The following is a 10,723-nucleotide window of genomic DNA, read 5'->3' as shown; positions in this document are numbered from 1 at the left end:
TCATTGTAGGCGCTATTGTTTGTTTTCTCAAGTACTATGCACCGTGTATCCCAAACTGAAGTTCTTCTAAATCTTCTTTGATATTAGCAGTTGCAAATTCAAGCCTTCTGCAGGATTTGAAGGAGGCCCAAGGAGACGAGGACTAATTTTATGCATATGCAAATGTAAACAGCTAATCTATCTGTACTATTGTAACTTGCATTCTCTTTTTTGCTTTATGTGCTGTTCTTATATTTCGTGCCATAATGCTGAATGTCGTGATTTTTGTATGTATTATAGTGTAAATTTATACTGTATGTCTGCTGTCAAAGTGTTTTCTTTTTCATTACTGTAATGCGCGATTGTAATGTTTATCTCTTATATTGTTTGGTGTACTTTCCATGTTCTTTTAAAGTACCAACTTGTTTTTCCTACGTTCAAAACTGTCATCTAATGGTCCCCTGGGCCTTGTCAAGCTGTGTGCACAGCTTTTAGCCCAGAGTGACCAGCCAGATTTTTCTGGTAAATAAAGTGCATTGACTGATTTATTAATTCATTGATATGCAACTTACAAATGATTGGAAATGAGGGGAACATGTGCACAGGGCGGAAAGCGCGTGGTCTGCCAGGAAACACTGAGGTGGCCCCGAGAAGGGCCTTTAGTAAGGACGACATCCGTTTTGTGCCTCTTCACTAAGCAGCGACGACACGGCGTGCGCAGTCCTCGTTTTGCACGAGCTGTCGAAGCAATCCTTGGTAAAAAAAAACACGAGGGAACAAAGTCGTGCTGTGTATGCAGATGCGATCGCCTCGTGGTTCCATTCACGGCGAACAACCATCCGGCAAGCCTGGCTCTTTCGACGGATTCAGGAAACGACTGAAAAGAACAAAAGTAAGGAGCGAAGAAAGGTGCACTGCTTACAGGTTAGAACACAAAAACAAAGCTAGGCGCTGCACTCGGTTAACCCATTCAACGAGGCGTGGCGTGAGCTTTAAATCCGATTTCGACAAGGCGTGAGAAGTCGCTAAAGAAGCAAAGGCACACTGCACTGAATGAATGATATAGATAGACTAAGCGCAAGTCATAACTTCTCTAAAGCCACACTGCACTCGTTTAACCCTGCAACGAGGCCTAGCGCGGGTTCTGATGTCTGGCGCCGATTTCGACAAAAAGAGGGAACACGGCCGCGAGATTGATGCCCGCAATCTTCCAGGAAGCAATGAAGCGGCCCTGAAAAGGGCCGTTTGGAGCAGCTCTTCAACGTCAACCTACAGCGGCGTGGCGGCGCGAGCAGTAGGCCCAGCGTCCGCGGCGAACAATGACATCGGCTTCCGAGAAGCATATCCAGGGAACGACGCTGCAAAAAAAAAAAAAAGTTTCGTTACAAGCACCGCAATTTGGTGAGTCCTCAATGCACGAGAAAACTTGCGACAATGTAGTTCAGTCCTTACCTCAGGGTTGAGAATGCGCACCCCCGACAAGCGCGTCAGCGTAGCTGTCAAACGGCGGTCCTCAAAGCGCGCCTGATGCGGATCCTTGTAGTGCCGCGGCAAAAACTTTAAATACGAGCACGACACTAGCCACGTGCTCCTGGGGAAACGGCGAAAGCCGCAAGCAAAAACTGCACAGAAATTTCAGCTGGCTGTCGCCGCCGAGCGCACCACGCACGAACGCCATAGCTGCACACGCCTCGAAACGAGCGCGCCGAGGATCACGAAACGAATGCGGCATGCCCGCTCACCACGCACGCGCGGCGGGTGCACCTAGCGATTCCCCAGGCGCTCTAGGGAGAGGTCGAGAAAGGCGCGCTGACGCCACGTCCGGTTGAGAACGAGGGCGAAGTCAAAAAACGTCACGGAGAAGCGCATCCCATCAACCAATCAGCGTTTCCAGCCTGCCGTCCCGCAAACGCTTCTGGACCGAGCGGCCCATTTGACTGCAGCGCACCAAGCGGGCGGAGTCTCATAACATCCGGTTTCGGTTTCAGGCGCGCGCAGTTTGAATGCCTGCATGCGCTGCGCCTCGCTGCCTGGGACGACTTCCGGTTCCGGTTTCACGGGCACGCGGTTTGAATGTTAGCATACGCCGCGCCCCGCTGCGCCGTTGGCAGCGTATAATTAAATAGATTTCGAGTGCTTTTGACCAGCCATGAACGCAGCTGCATCACAGCCTTTGCCAAATATTAGCACTCCACAAAAGACACCAGGTTTTGTGTGAAATGAGAACATTTATTTTGTGCAACATAAACAAAGCCGTGGGATGCGGAAGATGGTTCCTGGCCTCCTGCTCAAGGTGATCGTGTTGCGGCACCACGGCACACAGCAGGTGTTGCCGACGGGTGGCATCACCTGAAAAATTCGCAAGTACGGTCATTCTCAGTCTCCTTATATTGTAACTCTGTAAACAGTGAAAAGGTGCGAAAGCGGCGAGGGAACGAAATTACGAGCGGAGTCAACATGTTTTTGCGAAACTCTCGTGCTGAACGTCGTTGCGCAAAGTACAATACACAGACCCTACTACACGGCAGATACCAATCAGCTTTTTGCAAGCATTTCTACATTCCCCGACGTTATTGTCTACCTTCTAAAACCTATGTGGACAGCAGAGTACGCGGTTTGTTCGAGAATATTTCGTACAAAGACGGGCACAACACGGACTACGAACCAGAAGTACACAATGTGTTAGGAGCACTGAGAAATACACGGGTGCAACGTATGTTTTAAGAAGCATAGAAAACTAAACTATCGGCGCAACAGTTCTTGGTTTTCAAGCTCTTTGGAGTTTAGAAAGCCCGACGCGTTGCCTTTTTTTGCCGGTTTTCAAAAGCGCATCTCTGTGTTGTCAATGCACGGGCGAAATGTGCGTTTCCACGAGCGCAGATAACGGACAAAAGTGGTATAGGGAACCCAAGCTCAAGTTTGGGAGCGCGACGCCAGCGCCGCAGCGGCGAGCAGCGGAAACTCGGGGCGGCGCCGTAGCAGACGCCCTGCTAGCTTTGTGTGCACGCGCGACGGGAGAGTCGCGCGAGGCGCAATCTTCGCGTTGACAGACGCGGTCTCGGCGAAGAAAAAAGGAGGTAGTACGAAGGCCGTAATGTAAAAACCAAAGCGTATGTACACGGTGATCCACTCTTACCGCGAACACGCGAGTATGCGGCCGCGCTCTTCGGAGAGCCAGTGAGTCTGTCCCTACCATCCACGAAAAAAGTGGCAGACGACGCGCAGGCAAGTCGCTCGCTGCTCGATTTTCCAGCCTTGCGACTGCGAGTCGCAAGCCGCTGAACTAATCGGCGGGACAGTCGAGCTTTTGGCAATGACGCCGTCCGCGGACAGTCGAGCTTTCGGCAACGACGTCGCCCGCGGCCACGCCGGGCGACGAGCTGCGCTGCTCCCTCGCTGCCGTAGTCGTCGCTAAGCCTAACCTTTTCGCATCGATGCTGCAGCTGAGGGCACTTCGGAACTGGCCAGCGCTGTAATAAAGGTGCTACTCGCGTCACCGTTTTACTATGCTCACCGTCACATAATAAAACAAAGACGTGATCGATTTCCGTGATGCCTTTAACTGCGGAGCCAGGTGACAACAAGCGAGCAGCACTGGGCATCAGCAAAGCGGCTTTGGAAAAGAAATATGCTTGTATCGCAGTTATCACTTCTACCAGCAGCTCGGTATTGGCCAACGATCCTCAAAAATGATTCATTTTTGACGTTGCTCTACTCCAGGGTTTGGTATGAACGCGAACAAACAATATTACCGTATTTTTCTGACGGCGGCGGCAGGCCGGCCCTGAGAAGAGCGCCGCTGTCGCTGTCATCATGACGCTTATACGACTGCGGTGCACATCAATACCGTCACGACATCCTCCTGGTCGCCGTAGTGCATTGCGAATCGCACCGAGCGCGAGTACAGGAGACGCGGTCAAAGCAGACGAAATTCTCGAAAGCACGCAAGCAATGTTATTCCGGAGAGTTTTCGTTTCAAGCGAGAAGGCGACCCGCAGGTCGCACTTGCAAGTGTGAACAATGGTGGTCAAATGTTTAGGGGGTTCCCCCAAGGTGGAGTAGAATGTTGACGAACTGTTGCCTGGTCGCATGTCCTTTCGACTCGCACGTAAGTGGATCGCCCTGCGCATCGCATGCAACAACTGACAACTACGATCAACAAGTGTCTCGCTTTATTTTGCAGAGCTGATAGTACTTCGCATATTTCGAGCACATAATTATACAGGGGACTTACCTCTAGTTACATGTCATACAGTACGACGTTAATACTCACTCGAGAAACGCATTGTACAGTCAAATGGGCCTCCTCATCGTCGATCGTCTGCTCCACACAGTAGACGCGACTAATCAGTTTCCCTCCTTTAATTAAGTTTGCATTGCAGTACTGCGCGTCAGTCTGAACGATCGTATTGTGACTCATGCAGGCGACATATCGCGACAGCGCTGGCGCGCGCACGTGCAAGAAAGCGCGCGTGCAAAGAAGCGTGGTGAAAGCAGCGCGAGCAGCGAGCAGCGCCCCAGTTTTTACTTTTCTCCCATAGATGGCGCTGCCCATCAGGCGCAGCAGCGCCACCCGGCGATGCTTTGGGAGCCTATACTCCACGCGACCGGAGCCAGACCAACGGAAAACTGCGTTTCAACGCCATCTGCAGGCGGCATCTCGGACCCAGACAGCCAATCTGTGACCTTTATTATCAGCAGGCATGTTTTTTGACTCGTTTCAATGTTTCGTGCTTTTGCTCGCCAAAATGTCGAGCGGCGCCGCAGCAGTAGCAATCTGGTGGCCGTCTTTTCATTTTGTGTCTTCTTTTTAACAACGCGCGTTCGAGATATGGCTCCTGAGCCGGCGTTCGCACCGTCATGATGCGATCAAACGCCCGCGCGCGCGTGGCTAACTTGCCGTGGAAGCAGCGCATTTTTGAAACAAACGAGCCAAGCGACATGCCTGCTGATAATAAAGGTCACAGATTGGTTATCTGGGTCCGAGATTGCGCCTGTAGGTGGCGTTGCAACGCAGTTTTCCTTTGCTCCGGCTCCCGCCGCGTGGAGTATACCACTTTTGTCCCCGATAGTACATACATACATACGTACTACAAGAGTAAGGTTTTTGAGCTTTTCGTGCGTCATCTTTTTTTTCCACCAGTCGTGAAAACTACGGTCCCGTACTTGCGGCGCGGGAGCGGTCGTCTTCGCCGTTCGCCCACTTTCAAAAAAGTACATTTTAACCTTACACAGACAAATGTCACCCAAAAGAAGTTACATATTGTCGGGGGCCATACAAAAACGTGACGTCCCGAGAAAGCGCGAAACCTAGCAAAACTAACCGCTAGGCACACCGCGTCGGGCCACAGGCCGTGGGGAGGTTTTTTTTTTTGTTTCTACGCACCGACCGGCGAGGCTGCATCATGCAGCATCATTCCTCCCGCCGCTCCCGCCACGGCATAGCATGACACAGCGTGCGCGCGCCCTTCACAACTGCGCCGGCGTACTAAGCTAGAGTGCTCGAAATGTCGAAATGCAGCGTAATTTTGCATAAAGTGCTTGAAATGTAGCGTACTTTTGCAAAAACAAAACATTCCTTCCTTGACGTTGTCACAAACTGCAAGAATGCCGTGAACAACAGCCGGCTCGCCACAGAGCGAGCGCGCCGCCTCACGAACTGCAGACAGGCAACGGCGGCCGGCGCGGCCGCCTAAATTCATGGAATACAGCGTACTTCCACAAATGAACATTTCTCACCTTGCCGCCGTCATAAACAGGAGGAGTTCTGCGTCGAAGGGCAAGAGAGACGAAAAACATTGCGGTCTGCCCGCACGAACAAATACGCCGCACGCTTCCACGCGCACAAAACTGCCCCCACGATGCTCCATTGGGCGCATTTGTTTTTCAGTCCCGGACTGTCCGGGACTACTTCCGGACTCGAGTCCGGTATTTGTTTTTCTCGGGCAGCCCGAAAGCTCCGCCCACCTGCTTGCATCGCCATAGCAACGCGTTCGTTTTTAGCCTATGGCAGTCCGCGGGCTGCTTGGGGCTGCTGAGAAGGCAGCAGACGATAGCTGCGCGCCGCGCTGGCAGCCATATTAAGTTAGACTCCGTGTGCATTTTGAGTGCTTTTCGTGTTCCTGGAGGTCGATATCATGCGTTAAACCTTCATATGAGCTCCGTAGCTCCTCTCTGAGCCATCGCAAGACTTTTTGTTCTTGCATCTTCGTTTATTTTCTTGAAATCCACCGCACACGGACGCGCGTTCGGAGCTGCGAGCGCGTATTGTTAGCTCGTGTCGTCAAGAGGTTCTTGTTCGCTTGTTTTGCCACATGCTGTCTGTACGCTTACCTGAAAGCATCGCAGGTGAACCACTCGTATACTGGAGCAGCTATAGAGCTTGTTGTCAACATTTTTGCGGAGGCTTTCGTCTATCCGCCTTTCCGCAACGAGTTGGGCTACTTTGTGCGAACTTCGCCGCAAGCAGTAGCGGCGAGCATACCTCCGAAGCTGAGTTCTGTAATGCACCTACGCTAAGCTGACAGTACAGTCTTTAAATCGACTCAGTATCATGATCGAGCGCACGGCGTTGCTTCGGCGTCGTAGTGGCCGTGGCTTGCATCGTCTGCTAGCAGATGACAGCGTCCTTGTACGGTAACCGAGGGGGAGCCCGGCTCTGGCGCCGTGTTCGAAAGCAGCCTATGGCAAGTAGGTCATGTGACCATGACGCTTTTCCTGTCCGAGCGGAAGCCGAGACCTGCCAGCAAGTAGTCCGGGACTGGAAAAACAAATGCGGCCATTGTCTGCTGCTCGGATGGGTCTGAGCCGCCGCGCCGGCTACCCGCCCGCGCGCGCGCGTTTAGAGACTGGTGGCGCCATCCTGGAGGCGGCAGATTATCTATTGGAGGAGGAGGATTGCGCGTCATTTCCTGGGGCCAGATTTCGCCGAGTGTCCGCTCTTTACCAATATCTTCCTCTATGCGCCAGCAGCAAAAGTGATCGTACAACATGGTAGCGTAGGCTGCATAGAAGCCCATATGTTCAAAACATGGCGGCTCATGGTGCGCAGCCAGCGCCGTCTTCGAAATGCGTGGACAACTAAAAAGTGACGTCATAATTAAAACAAAAATGTGACGTCGAAGTCACGTGTTTTAGTGACGTCAGCGTCACGTGCTGCTTGGCGGGAAAAATAAACTGCTGAACGCCGCGACGCTTCAGCGCGACACCCGACACGAGAACGAAGAAAGATGACACTACGAGTGCCGACCACCAACGCTATTTTTAGGCAGTCAGTTCTCGCTGTGCCTTTTTCCTTCGTCCTCGCCTCAGGTGTCGCGCTGAAGCGATGAAATGTGACGCCGCCAGACAGGTTATCGCTCGCACATCGTGCAACCCATGGAGGAAAGAAAACTAGGAGAGAGTGCGCTCAGCCTCTGCAAGCCATCCTCCTCTGACGCCGCTGCCGTAGGGCCCTTTTGCGCACTGACTCTTGGGAAATGGGCCCTCCACAGTTACCAGACTGCCAACCAGCGGTGCTTTTTAGTGAACGTCCGGGCTCCGATGTAGAGCAGGAGCGCAGCGCCTAGCTGTGTTGCAGCTTTGGCGGAATGCGTACCGAGCGCGAGGTTGTCTGAAGGCTCAACACTTCTGTTGATTACACTCTTGAGTTTTTGGGTGCACTGTAGAAAACTGCACGTAAACTTTTCATCAAAGGATGCGGCCCCGACCTCGTCACTGTTCAACTGTGGTTCATTAGGAGAATGGAGAGGAATTCCTTTCGTCGTTATACACACATACGGAGCGTTTATTTCAGCGCATGCTATAAGCGGAGAACTCGAGTGTAGGCGAGGAAAACGAGCCTCTAAAAAAGGGCGCAGTGGCTTCCAGAGCGCTCACGGCGGACCGACGTGTTTAACGAGCGCTGCGCAAGATTCTATTTCTCGGGCAGGCGGACTTCGGCCCGCCCATGGGCCCGCCGTTCTCTGCTATTCTCGAGACACAAGTCGCGCCGAATGCGCTCGCGCACATACGCGGTTCCGACGCGAAAAGCAGCGGTGAAGTATTTCTCTCGCTCGCTGTCGAGAGAGAGTGCCGGCGGCTTTCTGCCCTTGCGCGGGGTCTCCCGGCCACTGCGCACAGTCACTTACAAAAAGAATTAAACTGTTACATAGCCGCGCGCACGTAGCGTCCTGTCTCGGACTAATCGCGCGCGCGGCCCACTGCACTAGCATACGGGGTGGGGCGCCCGGCCGCGTATACCATCCGAGGTAGCACCCGCGGAGCGTTCGTGTCACGCGTGCACTACCTGGCGAAGAGCAAGCGGGAAGTCAAGCCCGCCTGCTCGATGAACGCACAGAGGCTCACCATTGTTCTGTCACGGGTGCGCGCACTGCCACGCGGTCACAGGAGCGCTTCGAGACTGTCCGGGATGATTCCCAGCGCCCTGTAGGCCGCGAGCATCTCGCGACGCGGCTCTGCAAAAGCGTCAAGCGAAGGAGCTTGTACTCCAATGCCTCCATTGCGCCGCACTCAGCGCACGTATCGCTCGGAGATGGTGGCCTCTGCGACGAGCGAGCAGTTTGTGCTCACCACGGAGCCGTCAGTGAACACAAGCAGATGGTCGCGCAGTTGCTCGTAGAGCGAGAGAGCGAAACCGAAATCCGGCTAAGAGCTACCGCTGCCTTGTCACGTGAGGGCCTATTTCCCATGATGCTTTCCATTATATTTTTTATGACTAGGCTTCAAGATTGTGACGTCATGCTCCCTCCTAGTTTTTTTTCCTCCATGGTGCAACCGCACACCTCTTTTTTGCGTACGGGGGCCCCATGGCCACAGACGATGCCCTTTTGGGCAAAAGCGACAGAACCGCACCCAACCGAACGAAACTACACAGAAGCGCTGGCAAAAGGGAAAAGCAGAAACTGTACACGAACGATGCACACCAAGAACTCGAGCAACAAGCAACGAGGAAAAGGTAGGGCTAGCAGAATCGAGTTTCAAACAAAAGCAAGCAGAATGGTCAAAAGATATGACCAAGGTATGACATCAGAGCACCGTCAACCTTGGCATCGTCCCGCTGCCATTGCCGCTGCTCTGAGCGAATGCCGTCATAAAAATTTTTACAAAGCAAGCGCTATACTTTCTAACAAAATGCACACAACTAAAATATTTTAAAAAGGAATCACTGCAATTGTTTTCAAATTGCTTTTGAAGCACAAAATATGTCCTAATTATTTTCCTCTTCTAGTCGTGTTTGTCCACTCATTTCATTTTGGCGCTTTAGTTCCACCACTAATTTGATGTCGCTAGCACTTGGTTCTGGACCGCATTCAGGCTCCGGCTTCGCGACCTATTTCAATTGACCTTGACAGCAGCGACTGGTCGGCGCAGCTAGGGAACTCGCAAAGGCGAGCGGAAAATTTGACGAGAACACGTGCTTTTGTGAGCAGGCGGATTTCCTTCTCCACCGGAAGTACTACATTAATTTCAAGAAATGCGCTGGATTCTTACCTCTGTATATTGTTACGGGACGGCGGGCCCGCGCAGAGAAAGGCACAGAGACTCAGACACAGGAGACCCAGACATAACCGGCCGCGGCGATTCTCCTTTATTCTCTACCTCACGCGCTCTCCCCTCGCGCTCGCCCCGCGCCTCTTCTTTATTTATATACCGCAGCGCGCTCTTGGTTGCGAAGGTCGTATGCCGTTACATCTTTCCACCGGGGGGGGGGGGGGGGGGGTGGGGGGGGGAGAAGAGGGGGAAGATAAGAGTCTCTTCCAGTCTCCAAGATAAGAGGGGGAAGACACCGCTGGTGTCCCCTAGCGCGTGCTTCGCTTTGCAGGCGGCATCGAACTCGTCCCGATGAGCCCGGGCTGAGGTTCTTCGCACCGGCGCAGCTTGGTGCGCAGGAGGCATCGTCACGTTGTGATGACAGTGTCGTCTGACACGAGACGGTCCCGGTAGATCCCGGGGCTTCTTCTAGGCGACTCCTCGCCGTACGAAAACTGCGAGGGCTTCTCGCACCGCGGGACTTGGGATTGCGTTCACGGAGCAGCGCTCCACTTAAGGGGCGGCATTCAGGAAGGGAGGCCTGGTGCTGGTACGGGAGGGCGGCACTAGGGAGGACGTGGGAGCCAAGTCGGGATCACGGCGGGTGCCGGAGACATAGCGCTTCATGTTGGAGACGTGTTCCGGAAAAATGTGGTGTACACCGCGTGGTCGAAGCTCGGGGAGGTCTTCTAGACGGTACGTAACGGGGCCGAGCCGTGCAACTACACGGTAAGGGCCGCGGTATCGGGGCAAGAGCTTCGCGGCACGGCCAGTCACGCGGATGGTGCGGCGAACGAGCACCAAGTCACCGGACCGAAAGGAGGGAGGTGGTGGTGCTGCAGCATTGGCCACTTGCGCACGCGCGTGGGCCGTGAGAAGGTTGCGCTGAGCGTCGAGGCGGGCGGAACGAAGTCGTTGGGCGCAGTCAGTCGGTGACGCAGTAGGATGGCGAAGGCCCAACTGCGCGTCGAGAGGGATGGAGGGCGTTCTGCCATAGACGACTGAGAACGGCGTGACATGCGTTGTTTCTTGAGCCGCAGTGTTGAGTGCAAAAGCTGCAGTAGAAACAAAACGATCCCAGTTTGTGTGGGACGGAGCGACGTAGGAGGCGAGTATATCCGTAAGGGTGCGGTTGACACGCTCCACGAGGCCATTGCACTGGGGATGATTGACGGATGTAGTGGAATGCGCAATGCCGAAGGAGCGGAGGGCA

At 53.6% G+C, this 10,723-nt stretch overlaps 1 long non-coding RNA gene across 1 annotated transcript; it reads right to left on the bottom strand.

The window, feature by feature from the left end:
- Positions 1-573: 573 nt before the first annotated feature.
- Positions 574-7,240, bottom strand: LOC149326055 (uncharacterized). The gene is made up of 3 exons (XR_016286474.1): positions 5,719-7,240; positions 1,253-2,328; positions 574-856 (listed from the first exon to the last, which is right to left on the bottom strand). It is a non-coding gene; the product is annotated as an uncharacterized LOC149326055 (long non-coding RNA).
- Between the last annotated feature and the right edge of the window lie 3,483 nt (positions 7,241-10,723).

This window comes from Amblyomma mixtum, chromosome 10 (assembly GCF_055824585.1).
Source record: "Amblyomma mixtum isolate Tamu chromosome 10, ASM5582458v1, whole genome shotgun sequence".
NCBI classification, from domain to species: domain Eukaryota; kingdom Metazoa; phylum Arthropoda; class Arachnida; order Ixodida; family Ixodidae; genus Amblyomma; species Amblyomma mixtum.
This window is presented reverse-complemented; position numbering and strand designations above follow the sequence as displayed.